The sequence below is a fragment of the Phoca vitulina genome, unplaced genomic scaffold (assembly GCF_004348235.1).
Source record: "Phoca vitulina isolate PV1807 unplaced genomic scaffold, GSC_HSeal_1.0 scaffold20, whole genome shotgun sequence".
Taxonomy (NCBI): domain Eukaryota; kingdom Metazoa; phylum Chordata; class Mammalia; order Carnivora; family Phocidae; genus Phoca; species Phoca vitulina.
In genome coordinates this window covers 33,306,288-33,322,722 of record NW_022589723.1, presented here as the reverse complement: position 1 = coordinate 33,322,722, position 16,435 = coordinate 33,306,288, and the positions used below count along the sequence as shown (strand labels likewise).

General features: G+C 48.5%; 1 protein-coding gene across 2 annotated transcripts in view; it reads right to left on the bottom strand.

Moving 5' to 3' along the window:
* The window catches only part of MAP2K5 (mitogen-activated protein kinase kinase 5), a 246,870-nt gene that overhangs the window by 625 nt on the left and 229,810 nt on the right, over window positions 1-16,435 (bottom strand). The window lies entirely within an intron of this gene.

Here is a 16,435-nt window from a genome sequence, read left to right as displayed (position 1 = left end):
GCATAGCTCAGATTCTGCCCCGTGCTTGACCACCTTCTCCTGAGAGCCCCGCCAGCCCACGGGTGAGGGCCTGTCGTCTCTTCACGCTGCCGGGCCCCTCCTCACCCTGCACCACTCCAACAGCGGGCTGGCCAACGCCTGGCCCCTGGGTTGCCAGCACCCCAGTCCAGCTGCTGCCCACAGATCAGAGAACCATCTCCTCCGAGGCTATATCACTCCCTTCCGGTGTTCTTCTTTATCTAAAGCTCTCTGAATAAGTCACCATGTCCGAGTGGAGGGAAGGCACACATAGCAGGGGAAGGAGGGACACACTGATGGGTGCAGATCCACTCTGGTTCCTGGTGACCAGGTGGGGGCTGGACTTTGGAGGGGCCGGGACTGTCTCCATGTGGCCTGTCTCGGGCTCTAACCTACTTAGCCCATAAGGCAGGCCATGTGATACTTAGCCAGTCCCCTCCCCTGCGGTCCTGAAGAATCAAGATTCCGATTCACAGTCTTTGAGCCTCCTGGGAGTTCCCAGGGAAGGTCAGAAAAAAGCAGGGGCAGTCAGAGTCACCCTGACCACAGGTCAAAGGGGAAAGGGAAACTGAAAAGCATTCTCTTCCCTCCTCCTCACCAAGTGGCTTCTCGGCTGAGAAATGCACACATGGCAGCTTCCTCCTCTACCAGAAACGTAGCCTGAGACTCAGGGAGCCACAGTGGGTAAGTGGGGAGGGGTCTCTCTGCTTCCTTTCCTTCCCTTCCCCCCACCTCCTTCCAGCTCCAGCTTCCCTGAACCCTCAGCTTTTTTTTGTTTGTTTTAAGATTTATTTATTTGAGAAAGAGAGGGAGAGAGTGAGCATGCGGAGAGGGAGAAAAATCTCCAAGTAGATCGCCTGCTGAGCGCCAGAGCGTGACACAGAGCTTGACCCCATCACCCATGAGATCATGAGCTGAGCCGAAACCGAAAGTCGGATGCTCAGCTGACTGAGCCACCCCGGTGCCAGTGCACCTCCAGCTGTCTGATCCCTTCTTGGGCTCCATCTCACCTCCCTTCTGGTGTGAGCTGGGCTCCCAGCACTGCTTTCCCAATAGACCCCAGTCCTGACCAGCAGCTCTGGGGGATAGCCAGCCACTGGCCACCTGCTTGCAGCTCCAAGCTGCCTCAAAATGAGTTTATCACATGGCAGGAGGGATGTGGGCCCGGGGCTCGCACGCCCTGGGTGCCCAGATCCCAGTGTCTGCAGGAGCGGTCCAAGACCAGGCCAGGGTAGGTAATGAGGCTGCTTGGTCAGACCTGATGTGTTTCTGGGGATAGGAAGGAAAACCATCCAGGCTTCCTTGCCCTGGACTCCTGCTGCATCCCCTTACCTGGCTTTCTCAATTCAGGCAAGGAAAGCCATTCCCAGGAGCATCCTGCATGGTCTAGCTCAGAGGCATACAGAACACTGGAGGAGAGCAGGGAGGGAATAAGCTCAGCTTAGGGGGTGCCAAGGGCACTCAGCCCAGGGTAGCGACTCACCGAGGCCATCATGGAGCTAGGCCTGGAGCCCATCTGGGCACCTCCTGTGATCTGCTTGTGGCATTCCACGGGGCTCCTGACACACCTGCGGGACTACTGGGGGGAGCAGGTGCCCCTCGCAGACTGCCACTGGGTAAGGGGGGTTGGAGGCCAGGTTGGGTTGGTGTCTTGCAGGAAGCTGGGTTGGGGGATGGGGCAGGAGAGACCCAGGAGGGCCTCATCTTGACTCCCATACGCAGTTCTCCCCCCTTACATGTGTCTACCCTACACCTGCCTTCCTAAATCGCTGCCTACATAGAGGGAATTCTTCCTAAAGTCCGAGCGTGCACATTTCCTTTTCAGGAGGCTCAGGAGAGGCGACCTTGCGCCCTTGTGAAGAACAAAGGGAGAAGCTGTGCTCAGAAGCCGATGGGCCCCCTCCCCCCAAGCCTGGGGTAGCACAGTGTCACTTTCCCAGAATGCCCGGTGACTTTGGGGCCCATATGCTGCATCTCTGTTATCATCTGTTCGGGAGCAAGCAGAGCGGAACTGCAGGAGGGGAGAGTGGAGGCATTCCTCCAGTTATGGGAAGGCTGATGGCCGCACTGCAGGGAAGCATTGTGCCCAAGTGCCCTGGGAGGCTCGAGGAGGAGAGGGTCAGCATCCACTGCTCTGGCGGAGACTCTGCCCCCTTTCCTGCCCTCCTTGCCTGGGAGGTGACTCTCCTGTCCTGCGTGTCCCTGATGCTTTACACCTGCCTGAAGGGAGGGACCTGGACAAGTGGTCTTGTCCCCAGCTATTGTTGATTGGCTCCGGAGAGAGGAGTGGGGGAATCACAGAGGGACGCAGAGAGGGGACAGAGACAGACAGATACAGGAGGGAGACCCCAGCCTCTCTAGGCAGCGGGGCCTGTGAGGTGTGAACTTGGGAGCCATTGACGGTGTGGCCCACGGTATGACTGAACATACCGAGAAAGCCAGCGTGCAAGGAGGGAGAGCACAGAGAGCAGCCGAGTGGGGCAGCAGCAGACCCCAGGGCCATGATCCCTGGGCCTGGCAGCAGCTCTGCCTGCAGGGCCCGTGAGCACTGCCGGGGGACAGGCCCCACGTCAGAGGTGGGCACTAGACTCTCCACTTGACACATGAGAAAACGCAGGCCGCAGGCTCATGGCTGACCTGCCTGGGCTCCCAGGGCTGGGGCTGGATCACTAGTCTCTGTAACCCAAGCCCACGGCCCGGGCCTCTCCCGGACTGAGTGGGAAGCGGACAGAAGTGGGAGAATCAACAACCAGATCGCAATTCCCCTCACCTTTATTTCTGCCCCATGATTCAGGCCCTCCCGGACAGAGGTGACACGGACGCTGTGAGCCTGCATTGCCCCAGGTCCTGACCTCTGTCAGCGCCGTGCTTTGGACACTCTGGGCGAATGCTCGCTCTGTCATGGTGGCAGGTCACTCTCCCTCGACGCCCCCTACCCTCTTCAGCCTGTATGGGAAGCAGGGCACGTATACCATCATCCCATTTTCCAGAAGAGGACACTGAGGCCCAGGGAGGGAAGCGACCAGATAACAGTGCTGGGGACAAACTCAAGTCTCCTGGTTTCTAGGCTGTGCATTCTCAGGGCTGGACTGTGTCCCCTGGGACCCTGGCAGGATGTGTTCTCCTCTTCCTCTCTAGACAGCGACACTCCTCCAGCCTGGACATGCACGGTGCAAGAACTCCTCACGAGTTTAATAAGTAAACAAGCAAAATCCGACAGACGATTCTAGAGAAAGCATGAGAATCACTCAGCCACTCCAAGGTGCCTGGGTTCCCAGGAGGCTCTGGACAGGCCTGAGCAGCTGCCGGAGATGGATGGAAACTACACCCTACATAACACTAATACTGAGCCCAGCACCATGGAGGAGTGCTGTGTGCCAGGCACTTGCCGAGGGCTTTGTCCTGATTTTCCCAAGGAATCCCCACGCTCACTCTGGAGGCACACACAGCCATGTGTGTCCACCTTCCAGATGAGGAAACAGACACTCGGGGCCCTGTCCAGGGTCGTCAAAGCAAGTGGCCGGGCTGGACCACATGGGGCCTCTGACTCCAAATGCTCTCCTGCACCTGCAACCAGAGAGCTGACTTGGCAGGCCTCTCCCCGGGTCTCCATGAGGCCCTGGAGGGTTCGAGCCTCCTGCAGCGCTTGGGTGAAGTGCACGTCCCTCCCCAGGAAGAGGAATCCAGATGTGGACACGCCCTCGTAGCCCCCATCATGCTGCAAGGAACAGAGCGGGTGTGCTGGGCTCCACCCGCAGCCAGATGCCCACCTGCAGCTTGTCAAGAGCATCCCAGCCCGCCCCACGGTGGCTGCCCCGGGTCCCCGGGCCTCTGTCCTCCAGCCAGAAAGTGTGTTAGCAGCCACTCTGCCGAGGCTGGAGGGGTGTGCGCCGGGCTGGAGCTGCTGACCTCACTGGCCTCACCACCCGGCAGTGGGAGCCACTCTCATTTGCTGCATTCTCTCAGGGCCAATTGCAACAATTAAACCGGCGAGGCTTGAAGTAGTAGGGTCCACAAACTTCGCCACAGAAGGTGGAGACATAATGAAGGGAAAAGGATGGGACTGCAAGAGGCAGGATGGCTCCAAAAGTGGGACGCGGGGGAGCGCGAGAGGGACGAGTCCACAGCTGCCGAAGACGGTTGTGGTCGCCTGGGGCAGCCACGGCCACGTGGGGCTAAGCGGCAGACCGTGCTAGCGCAAGGAAGGGCCCTCGTGGAGACTGAGAACCCGGGAGGAGGAAGTGCAGTTCTCCCTCCCCTTCATCTGGGCAAAGTGACCGGCAGTTCGCTAGAGTGGGACTCTCCTCTGTAATAATGTCTCTAATTTTTTCCCATCCATTTCATCGTGACGAGATGCCTTCCTGACCAAAAGAGTCCCTCCCATGTGGGCAGCGCTCTACCCTCTGCCGGGGCGGGGGGGGACAGGGAGATGGGGGGTTAGTGTACCCACTGTGCAGGCAGGAAACAGAGCTCCGGGCCCGCTGTAGGGCTAAGCGCTGCCCGAGGCTCAGGGGTCTGGACTGCTCACGCTCTGCCCTTTAGTTGGGTTTTGACTTTCTTCCCAAATGGAAATTGACCTACTTGGGGTCTGCATACTTGCTTCTCTTGCATAATTTCCTAAAGAATATCATGCACCTGCATCATTAATAATCTACAGATGTGGCTGCCAGGCCGGCACATAGTAGGCCCTCAGTTAGTAGCAGGCCTGTGGCAGGACAAAGCCATCTGTGCATTCCGTATGTCTGTAGCTGCTCACCAAGCACCTGCCGTGTGCCCTCGAACCCTCCCAGCACCCCTAGTTTACAGACAAAAGGAACTGAGGTGCCAAGAAATGGGACCTGGGGCAAGGCCATAGAGCTAGAAAGTGGCAGACTTAGGGTTTGAATCTAAGACTCTCTTTTGTCATGGAGGACATCAACTACTGTGCTCTCTGAGGTCAGGCACAGTGAGTTCCAAATTTCCACTTTCGGGGAGCCTGGATGGCTCAGTCCGTTAAGCGTCTGACTCTTGATTTTGACTCAGAACACAATCTCAGGGTCGTGGGATGGAGCCCTGTGTTGGACTCCGTGCTCAGCAGGGTGTCTACTTGAGGATTCTCTCCCTCTGTCCCTCCCCCCACCCGCATGCGTGCTCACTCTAAAATAAGTAAATCTTTAAAAAAATTAATTTCTACTTTTTAAAAAGAGTATCCTTGTATATCATAGGTATACAAATTATTTTTTAAAAAAGATTTATTTGTGAGAGAGTGCATGAGCGAGCGTGGGGTGGGGAGAGGGAGAGGGAGTATCTTCAGCAGATTCCGAGCTCAGCTTGGAACCCGATGTGGGGCTTGATTCACGACCCTGAGATCATGACCTGAGCTGAAACCAAAAGTTGGACGCTTGGTGCACCTGGGTGGCTCAGTTGGTTAAGCGTCTGCCTTTGGCTCAGGTCAGGATCCCAGGGTGCTGGGATTGAACCTCATGTCGGGCTCCCTGCTCAGTGGAGAGCCTGCTTCTCCCTCTCCCTCTGCCTGCCGCTCTGCCTACTTGGGCTCTATCTCTCTGTCAAATAAATAAATAAAATCTTAAAAAAAGAAAAAAAAGAGTTGGATGCTTAACCGACTGAGCCATCCAGGTGCCCCCTCAACAAGTGATTTTTAACTGTTAACTGCAGTTAGGGTGACAAAAAGGCGTATCTTTGTCCTCCCTTGTTCAAAGTCCTATGTGTTAGGCACTTCTTTTCAAATAGTTTATTTAAAATCAGCAACTCTAAGTATTATTATCTCCATGAGCCCCAGGCCACCAGGCACTCCTCTCCCACCAAGGAAGCTGCAAAGGCCTAGCATGCTTGCATTTTAGCCGAGTCAAAAACAAGTGAAGACTCCAACAGGCTGTTCACGCGAGCTGGCAGGGGCAGTCCTGTGATTAGGTGGTGCCTGTAAGGGGTAACCTGAGAGGTCGAAGGGTCCCCAGTGTCAACGCTCTGCCCACCACTCCACGTTTCCTTGCTGGGCCGCCGAGCCTTGCCTGAAGGCTCTCCGCACGTCCCCTGTAGGGTTCCAGCCCTAGTGGCAGGGCTAACACTTCAGCTCCTTCTCAGCAATAACGGAGGAGTGGGAGGACTGGATGGGACCGCAGAGACCAGCAGAGCCACAGGATGTGAGGTGTGTTGGGGCTTCTACATGTTTGATTCAAGTTGTCAAGAAATATTCTAACTATATGTGTAAAAACCTAATTAAAAACTAATGTACATACTCATCTGCTTAACTCAACATGCCACACAGAATACTGGCAATCGTTACCCTGCACAGTGATATTAACTTATTTTTTGCAGCTCTTGGAGCAAAGTCAGTCCTGCTTGTTAGATCTGTGCATGTTACTGAACTTCTTCTCTGTGGGGGGGGACAGATAGGAGGGCTGTTCTGGCACACAGCCATTTGAAAGAACTCAGGGCTGCGATGTGCACTCACACCGTAAGGACACAGAACATGGTGAGTGCCACACGGGAGCCAGGTGCACTGAGCCCATGAAGTCCGTCTGCCCAGTGACTGCCCCGTGATGCCCAGCAAGGGCTCTGAGGGTCAAGGCCGCTCTGAGTTTCTGATGGTGTCCGTTCCAGCAAGCTCTGAGGACTTCTTGTCTGACCTACAGATTTACCATAAGCAACTCATGGGAACAGTTGCTAGTTACTGTCAGTGACTAAACTTTGAAAATAAAAGTTTTCTGCTATTCCCTTTGCAAAGCTTCTCTATGGGTTTTACAGATGCCTGAGCTGAGCAGGCAACGGGGTAAGTCAGGATTTCCTTGACTCTGTGTTACTGGGACAACAGCAGAGGGAAGCCGAATGCTTATGGAGATACGACTGTAACTCTCCCCTACAAGCCCAGCTCTTGGATTCTGTGTCCTTCAAGAGAGGGCTCATAAATGACTTTATAAAGAAGTGTCCACAACGAATACTAATACATTCGTGCTAAAAAGAAAACACCCTTTTTTCCTATCTTAATATTGAGGTGCTGCATTAATGTTACATAATAGAAAACATTCCACGGCTTAAGGTTCAAAACTGCTAATTGAATCCCTACTCACCTAGGTCAGTCAGATCGGAGAGTGAACTGACTTATAAAAGGATGCACAGATGCCCGACGTCTGCTAATCTGCTGACAAGTGGCAGGGCGCAGGCAGCCTTTATAATATTAATTACATGACATGAGAAGTCATCATCACCCCTGGGGTCAACTCTGCCTTCCAGGCTAGGTGTGCCAGGCTGGTCACCAGGTGGAGCGGGGGAAGGAGGTGGCTGGAAGGGAGCCCCCACGAATGGGGACTCAGCAGGGAGAAGCTGAGGCCCCCCCATGAAAATCCTCCTCTCTGTCCTGTGTGGGGTAATGCAAGGAGCCCCACACAGAGTCAGCAAACCCTCTTGGTGCTATCCCAGAGAGATGGCTTGGGAAGGGCCATGACTGCCTCACTGTAAAGGAGAGAATACTCCAGGGGGCACCTCCATTCCCCAGGCTTCATCACTCTTCATGCAAGGACTTCTGTTGTTATTATACTCCTGAGCTCTGCCCCCAGGGAGGAGCAACACAGGGAGGAAGGATGGAGCAGGATGAGCTCAGGGGTCTCCTGCCCACGGGGAGGGCGCGTTCTGGCCCGCGTTCTGGCCTGCCCTCTTGTGCGGGAGGCCTGAGGTTGCTCACTCCTGGGACTCAGGAAATTCCCAGCAAGACAATGTGGACCACAAGGTAAGCGTGTCCTTTAATCTAGTTCTTTATAGAAATAAAGCTGATATTTGCTTTCTATCATTTCCTGAGTCCTGTTTCTCAGTTGGTTTTGAACAGGGGGACAATGTTTGCTGGTCTCAGTCCCACCGAATACCACTGCACTCTCCTCCTCTTGGGGGGGGGGGGTTGTAAGGACCAAACGAGACCACCAGCCCACAGACAAGGCTCCTCACACACAGGTGGGCAGTGTGAGGGGTGGTTATTACTCCTCCACATAGAACACTTTGGGGGTGCAACAGTAAGATGAGGGTGTGAGGCTTGTCTCTGTGCCACTAGTGTGGAACCTGCCTGTCTACCTAGCTTGGCTTTCTAGAATGTGCTTTCTTGGCCTCTGATTTCTAAAGCTTTTCCCTGGGTGGGGGTGGAGGGGGTTCCTTCTAGCCCTTCATTTTCTTTTAAGACCTCAGAAACAGTCTGCAGCTGTGACATGCCACTTCAATCAACCTTCCTGAGTTTATTCTTTACAATTGCTACAGAAATAGATGTTTCTCCCCAAATATTCAATTATTAGCAGCAAATTGCTTACCTCTAGCCATCCTAGACCGTACACAGGCATCTAAGGGGGTCAAGGAGCTCTCCACCTTTCATCTGAGCAGATCTATGTGCTCCTACACAGAGTAATTGGTCAGAAAATGGCCCATCGAGAGAACAAGATATTTCTAGAGGTCTCTGTGAGTCATTCTAGGACTTGTGCAGTGTGGTGCAGGGAGGGGGCACAGGGTGACTTCAGAGGGCCATGGTGAGGGGGCTACACATGTGGGATGCCAGCATTCATGAGTCTGCGCCAGAGGAAGCTGCCCCGTGTGAGTGGCAGAATGGTACCTCTTGACCACTTAAGGGAGGGGGGCTGCCTGGCAGGGAACGCAGATGGGACCAGGGAGGATGCTGGCTCCTCCAGGCAGTCTCGGGGTGGGCAGATGCCCAGAGGAGTCGGGATCAGAGGGTGCCAGAGGCAGAATGGGGGTCTTGTTTCAATAATGCTGAGAACTCTTGTCTGACAGGCTGACTCTGCAGAGTGTCCAAGTAGTGAATATGGGGCCAGTTACCGATGTCCAGATGGTCAAGGTTTGTCTTGTGGGGTGATGGCTGTATGGTGGTGGAGGTTTAAAGATGCAATGCTCAGAAGGATGGATTCTCGCTCCTGCCTTTTTTTTTTTTAATTACCTCTGAAGCTTTGATATTTGAGCTTGGAGACATTTGCTGTATGTGTGCATGTGCTCATGTGTGTGGGTATATGTGAGACTGTGAGTGTATGAAAGGCAGGGGGTAGGCAATGAGAACAGCACAATTTCTGGCACATAGTGGGAGCTCAGTATGTTTGCTGAATACAATAGAATGGAGTGATTCTGACAGTGAGTCAATGAAGAGATGATGAGAGACTAAGCCAGCCTAACAGCCTTCCTTCTACATGGCCCTCGCCATGGCAGATAAAATGGAAGTTTTAAAAAGCATGGCTGGACTCATAAGAAAGAAGAGGAATCCATAAGTGTTACCAAGGAAGAGGGAGCTGAAAACCAGAATAAGTGAGTGGGAGTCTTGTGGCTTTACAGGGATTACTGGTTCCAGGAATGCAGTCCTAGAAAGTATGAAGAACTAAGCAGAAATACGACACAAGGTCCCTCAGGGAGCTGACCCTGAGACCCTGAACAAAGCTGAGTTTATAGAAGGGGTAAGCTATAAAAAGTCTGCCCATCAGCAAAGGGGACCATAAGGTGGCTCTGAGGAGAGATGCCTAAGAAATACAAAAACAGGGCAGAGCCCTGCGCAGTTTGGGACCCAGTGTACTACCTCTGTAGTCTGAGATCCTCAGGCTGATAAACTAATATAATGTTGATCTTGATCTAGTGTTACTCTGGAATGTCTGTCAGAAGCATACAAAAAACCATTCTGAGGCAATTCTTCTGAAATGTAACCATTTCCACAGTAATAAACCCCAGTCAGTATGAACTTACAGTAAAAATTCCAAAACATGTGAGGATATAATTCACCATGGACAAGAATGAGCAGACAAGATACACACAGGAAGATGAGAGTTCTCAGAACTGAGATAATCGAAAAATAATTGGGAGGGAAAATGTAAAAAAGTGTACATTTGAAAAGATTAAAGAAGAAAGTGAAGTACTAAGAAAAGAACAAGATATGATGAAAAAGAGAACACAGAGATTTGAAAAAGAATTTAATGTAACTTATAGAAAATAAAACAGTCACTGGAAAAAAAACAAAAGAAATTGTGTATGGATGAGGCAGACAGCAGACTGCATACAGCTGAAGAGAGACTTAGTAAACTAGAAGAATAGCCTGAGAAGATCACCCAGAGCAGAGTAGAGAGAGAGAAAATTTTCTTTTAATGTGAAAGAGAAAGGCCCAGAAGAAAGACCGAGACAGACTGAACACATTGGGGAGGGGTGATATCTAGAGACAAGAGCTGAGCATTTTGAGAACTGATGAAAGATGCGAAGTCTCAGATTAAAGAATCACAATGATCTCCAAATAGAATAAATATAATGAAATCTACACCTAGACAAATGGTAGGGAAATTGCAGAGTACCAAGGACAGAGATGTACTGCCTACAAAGGGAGGTGCAGATTCTCACCAGCAAGAGTAGAACAAAAGCTCAGTGGTTCTGCCACCCAAAGACACTCCCTGACAGAACTCTTCATGGAGGAAGCACAATCCAATAGCAACAAGGAACAAACAATTGGTAAACCCATGCATAAACCTAAACAAGTGCTGATTATATATAAAAGGATGATGATAGTAACGACTGATTCTGAGGATCTGAAAACAAGGTGAAAATGGAATCCTGGACTGTGAGGACATGAAGAAGGGATGGATGAGATGCTCGTAAGGTCCTTATTCTGGGGGGAGAAGGGCTGTGACAGAGAGTGCTGGTTGCCTCTCAATATCTCTTCTTTCTTCCTCCTTACTGATACAAATCCTGATTCTAAGGAGGAACACCGTTACCCAGCAAAGCAACTGCACGCCCTGCCTCCCTTGCAGCTAGTTTTGGCCAATGCCATGTGAGCACATATACTGTGTGCCAATGTCCTGAAAAGAAGGGCAAGCTTTTCTACTGCTCTTTCTCACTGCTGCTGGCTGGCGCTCAAATGCCCCTTGGCTGGTAAAATGGAAGGAGCTACTGCACTAGTCTGGGCACCCTACTCCTGCCTTCTTTTACATGAGGGGAAACACCCTGGGATCTTCTCTAAGCTGCTGTTTGTTTTTTGATCATATGTGATTTAAATAAATTCTACCTAATATGAAGGTAAGACATGGAGTCTAAGGCTGCATATTGTTTGGGAGGGTATATTTATTAACTAACCTTAGGCTTTGCTAAATTAGATGAAAAATTTAAGGATAATCCATGAGAGGCCAGAAATAGAATATAATTCCTACACCAATGGAAAGAATAAAAGGGAAGAAAAATAATTAACCCAACAGAATAGAGAAAGAAAAAGAAAAATACTGTAGAGAGAAAGCACAGAAAAGGATAGTAGAAAAATATTCAAATATACCAATAAGCAATAAATATGTAATTAAGCTAATCAATTAAAAGAAAGTTGGATGAACTTTAAAACACCAACCACAAAACACAGAAATTCATTTACAAGAACACAGAAATGGTGAGAGCAAAGGAACAGTAAAACACATAGCAGACAAATATGAACCAAAAGACAGTGCAGGTTTATTAACAGCAGACAAAAAGAAAAATGACAGCAGAATATATTCCAGATTGAGGGCATTCACGTAAAGGTAAAAGAAACACTTTGAAATGAAGATAGAGTCTTTTGGCACAGGTACCTAACATCACTGCATAAAGCAAACACAGACAGAACTGTAAGGAGAAATTAACAAAGCCACACTAATCGAGGAAGATCTGAACACAGCTCTCTTAGTGACTGAGAGAGAAAGCGGGTAGAAAATTAGGCCACAAAATATTTGGGTCACACAATTGACAAGTTTGATCTACAGGATGTTAAAAGGATACTGCATTCAGCAATGAGGGAATACACCCACATTCCTTTCAAGCAAAGAGAACACCGGGAGAAAAGCCAACCATGTAATAAGGGAACTTCAACAAATACCGATCTGATATTGCACCAACCATGTATGCTGACCAAGATGCATGGAAAGCAGGTAACAATCAAAAGATAGCAAAACACCTGAGTGCAAATAAAAAAAAAATACTTCTAGGGGCACCTGCGTGGCTCAGTCATTAAGCGTCTGCCTTCGGCTCAGGTCATGATCCCAGGGTCCTGGGATCGAGCTCCACATCAGGCTCCCTGCTCCGTGGGGAGTCTGCTTCTCCCTCTCCCACTCCCCCTGCTTGTGTTCCCTCTCTCGCTGTGTCTCTCTCTGTCAAATAAATAAATAAAAAATCTTAAAAAAAAAAAAATACTTCTAAACAATTCATGGGTCAAAAAAGAAATCATAATTGAAATTAGAAATTGCTTAGAACTGAGTGACAGTAAAAACACTACATATAAATATTTATGGAATACAGCATAAAATAATATTTAAAAGGCAATTTACAGCATAATATGGGTATATGGGGGGGAAGATTGGAAATTTATGAGCTAAGTGTCAACAGAATATAAACAAAGTGTAAACAGAACAAAAAATAAATCCAAAGAAAACACAAGACTGCAAATAAATAAAGAACACAAAGGGATTAGATAGAAAGGTATCAAAGAGATGGTCAATTCAATAAAATAGTGGTCCTTTAAAAAATTATTAAAGCAGACTAACCTCTGACAAAACTGATAAAGACAAAGCACACATCACTAGGGATGAAAATAGGATACATAGCCGCAAATCCAGAAAACAAAATAACGACATTCCATATGAATGTTATGAAGCCAACATATTTGAAAATGCAGAGTGATGATCCCACAGCAGACAGAGTGGGTGGGGGGATACAGACAGATATATGGTGGGGGCGGTGGGAAAGGTGGTAAGGGTGGTGACTGGGAGGTGCCCAAGAGCCCTGACCAGACATCACCTCGCCATGTGAGCCCTGGGTTCTGAGCCCTGGTATCCCACTTCCAACTTTTAAAAGAACTTCCTATTCCATTGTCTCATCTTATTTCAAGAAGCATCCAATTAAGTGAGGGCTGCTACTTCTTAAAATCCATCTTAGTAACTAAGCAACTGGGGTACCTGGGGCGCCTTCAGCTCAGGTCATGATCCCGGGGTCCTAGGATTGAGCCTGGGGTCAGGCTCCCTGCTCAGCAGCGAGTCTGCTTCTCCCTCTCCCTCTGCACACAACACCCCTTCGCCGGAGTGCACGCGCTCTCTCAAATAAATAAATAAATAAATAAACTAATTAATTAATAAAATCTTTAAAAAAGGGGGATAAACAACCCTCTGCATGAAGACTGAACCTAAAGGGGACATTTTCTGGTGCTACCAAATCAACAAAAAACACAGGAAAGAAAATTGCTAAAGACACTGGATGTCGAAATTCTGGGTACATAACTAACTGAAGTGCCATTTTTTTACTGTTTTCAGCTGTGATGTCCCCGAGTTCACTGAGCCTCACTCAATTCATTGGAATGGGTTACTACTGTGGTGAGTGTGGGGGAGCCCAGGGGACTGGTTGGGGCAACGGTTTTGGAAAATTTGAAGTCAGAGCATAACAAAGGCCAAAGCTGTCAGGCCTAGTCTACAAAATACAGGATTGAAAACGACCAGTTAACTCTAGCATTTCTGCTATCAGCAACCAATGGTTTCCATTAGAAACTGCCCCTCTTTTTCTTTTTTAAAGGATTGCCACAAAAAAGGAGCAGCCACTTGAAAATTCTGATCATTCTGTGTCCCAGCAGCAAATAAAGATCATCAATAGAACCCACTTTTAGCCTTGAGCAATATTTTCTAAAACAAAACACAAAGAACCTGTGGTACTTAACTTTTCTGTTACTGATTTACTGTGGTTTGCAAGGTAATGTTGAAGAAAATTAAACGTACGGAAGCCTGAAATGCGTTTTCTGTGGCGGTGAACGGTGTGGCCTGTGTTTTCTGAGGCAGTGTCGTTGGTCATGCGCACAATGAATGACTAAGGGAGCACACTTCATCTGGTTACAAATAAGCTGGCGGCCCTCACTGCAGAGCCCTTCGAAACCAAGCCTGTTTTCACTGGTAAGAGGGACAAAGTTACTTAGTTACAAGCTTGCTTCTCCTGACACTTACGCTCCAGTTTTCAATCAAATCCAGTATAGATGTATGGAAAGGCTTCTCGCTACCTGACCCTAGATCTGGTTTTTAGAGCCTGAGCACTGCCTTTGGCATAGTCATGGCTTATTTGGTCCCTTCAGAAAATAACAAAACTTCCACACTTTGAAGTCTACCCTAATTACTGATTCAAGAGCAAAGCGGTCATATTGTTTCAGACGCGGACACTGACATGCAACATTATCAAGTGGTGTATTTCCTACTTAGACAAAGGGCCTTGTTTTCAAATCCGGAAGCACTTGACATATCAACAGGTCACTATAATTTGACACCCTTATTTAAGATGAAGAATCTGGAAGTTCAACGAAAACTTGATCACTTTTAGCTAGTCACTCAAGCCTTTATTCAAGCCGGTTTTCTTGTATTGCAGACTTAGCGCTAACAAGCTTAGTATCTGGTTTCCCGATCTAAAGCACAAAATAGTCAAAGCGTAGAGGAAGAGGTGAGGGCTAAGTGTTGGAGGGAAGAACGAGGACAGGTAAGAAGCAAGTAAGAGTAAGAAGCGCCATGGATTAGCAGCACTAACACAACAAAAACGGAAAGCCAGCTTGGGGTCAATCAGGGCAGGGACAAACGGCCTTACACATGTTAATATCGGGAGACACTGGTGCAGCAGAATACAACAAAGGAACAATGTTTATAATGACAACCTAAAGACATTCTTTTAAAAAACTAAATCTTGGGGCGCCCGGGTGGCTCAGTTGTTGGGCATCTGCCTTCGGCTCAGGTCATGATGCCAGGGTCCTGGGATGGAGCCCCACATCAAGCTCCTTGTTCAGTGGGAAGCCTGCTTCTCCCTCTCCCACTCCCCCTGCCTGTGTTCCCTCTCTCGCTGTGTCTCTCTGTCAAATAAATAAATAAAGTCTTTAAAAAAATAAATAAAAAGCTAAATCTTGATGTACAATCTTGATGTACATACCCTAATTCATATTGGTATGGAGTTGTGAATATTTACTTATTTTTTTTTAAATTATGTTATGTAGGAAAGAAATGTAGAACACACTGTAATCTATTTTTTTAAAGTTTTGATTTTATAAAGAATAAGCTTCAGTTATCTGGATAGTTTCCTTATATGGAGCAGCTCATTCACCAACAGAAGGTGCGGTGCTGCTCTCTGAGCTTTAGAATGTCAGTGTTAAACATGGCGAAAGCTCTCACTCTGCCCAGCGCCTTCCTTCAGGGTGTGATGTCAGAGGGCAGAGGAGCCCTCAGATCATCTGAATTCAGTGAAGACATATGGGGCCACTCAGGGCCCAAGTTTATCTCCGCTTCCTTCACAGAGAGTTTGATTACTTCTAAGATTTATGGTCAAAGCGGAGGGAAAAGAGAAATACTTCACAAGAGCAGATTTATAACCTCATCTTGTTTTTTAATAACATTAGGGATGACATCCTATGACAGAATCTTGGAATGACTGCCGGGCAACTTGGAAACTCAGTGGGAAGTTTTATATTTTGGGGGTTTGGAGCATTTTGTTCTTAGAAAGGTCAGGTAGGAAAGGACCAGGGAAATGAGCCAGGGAGACGGTCAAGAGAGTGAGTGTCAGCTGGTTTAATTTTCTGTGTCAACTGTGAAAATTAGATAAACAATGACAAACCAGGCTTTTTAAATGAACTTGTCACTTCTGGTTTTCTTGATACATGGTAACATTTTTCAAGTCCTGGTAGCCCTAAAGACAGATTTAACCCCTGAGAGGTTTATGTGTAAGTGTTCTGAAGTCCGCACATCTGAAAACAAAAGGTTCAGTCCAACTCTGTAACCCTTGAAAGAAAAACTAATTATCTTTGAAACTTAAATACTCTTCTCTTAACAATTAAGGGGACTTTGCTACAGCCAAAAGGTTCAGCCCTTTCAGGACAGTCTCAGGAACTTCGGCTTTTTTTCTTTCCATCATCTTCTTGGCTTCCCAGACCAGTTCAGCCCATTCAACATGGTCCCTTGATCATTTGACTTCTGTTCTAGGTGATACTGTCTACCTTGAGCCGGTGCTGGTTTCTCCTCCCGCTAACTCAGGGGAGCACAGACACTGCCCCTGCTCCCCTGCTCTGTTGTCATGAAGACGTCGGATAAAATAACTGCCCTTTTTTGGGCTTTGTAGACTTACTTATTTTAAGTCTACATTTCTGTGGTGACATGCTCCCTTGTGGTGGGGGGGGACACCAGCGAGGCGTTTTAATAGCTGCCCTTATTGGCTCCACTATAAGGATATTTATTCAAAGATAACCCAGTTTGAATATGTTGATTTGGAGAGAGAAATACAGATATTTATAGATACCAGCATTTGAGTGGGGTTTTTCATTCCACAAAGTGCTTTCAAGCTCATTATCTAAATTCCAATGTCGCAACACACCCCCATGAAGTAGCGGGACGGCATCACTGTCATTCCCTCCAATTTGTGGATTCAAAAACTAGGTTCAGAGTTA